Genomic DNA, 757 nt, shown 5'->3' on the forward strand with positions numbered 1-757 from the left:
GATACAAACACAAAAGCATACACATACATACATATATATTGGTTTCAATTTTTTTATACAAGGCCAGCAATTTTGGGGAGTTAGGTAAATCAATTATGTTGATCCCAATGCTCGACTTGTACTTATTTTATTGACCCTGAAAGGATGAAAGGCAAAGTCAACCTAGATAGAATTTGAACACACACACACACATTTCAGGTGTGGAAACAAGGTTTGGAATCTAAGGGTCTTACAGTCAATTTAGCAAAGACCAGAGTCTCAGTAAGTAGGTAAATACACAAATCACAAGTCCCTTCTGGAAGATGGCCTGGCTTGATATGTAAGGAGGGTGTTGTTAGAAACTCTGTACACTATACCCAGTGCAAGATTTGGACACATAAGAGGTGTAGTGGTATCAAAGGAAGGCTAACAGAGAATATAGTCTTTGTGTGTGGCAAATGCATGGGCACAGTAAGCACTAAAAATATGCAGACAACAGGCCCGTTCAACTGCTCGGTCGGGAATCATTAGAGGTAGTGTATATAGGGTGTTCTACACCAAAATTCGAAATTGTAATATGGCTATGTATGCTAGGGACTTACCTCCTTTGTTAGTCATTACTATATCATTTTAGTGATATAAGAGTTAATTTAACTCTTATATAACCATAAGCAGTGCTGGCCAGCACCCGCTGTCACTTTTGCGACCTTTATTAATTCTGCCTATATATATATATTTGAACAAAAATCCATGGTTTTATATATATATATATATATAT

This window comes from Octopus bimaculoides, chromosome 3, assembly GCF_001194135.2.
Source record: "Octopus bimaculoides isolate UCB-OBI-ISO-001 chromosome 3, ASM119413v2, whole genome shotgun sequence".
NCBI classification, from domain to species: domain Eukaryota; kingdom Metazoa; phylum Mollusca; class Cephalopoda; order Octopoda; family Octopodidae; genus Octopus; species Octopus bimaculoides.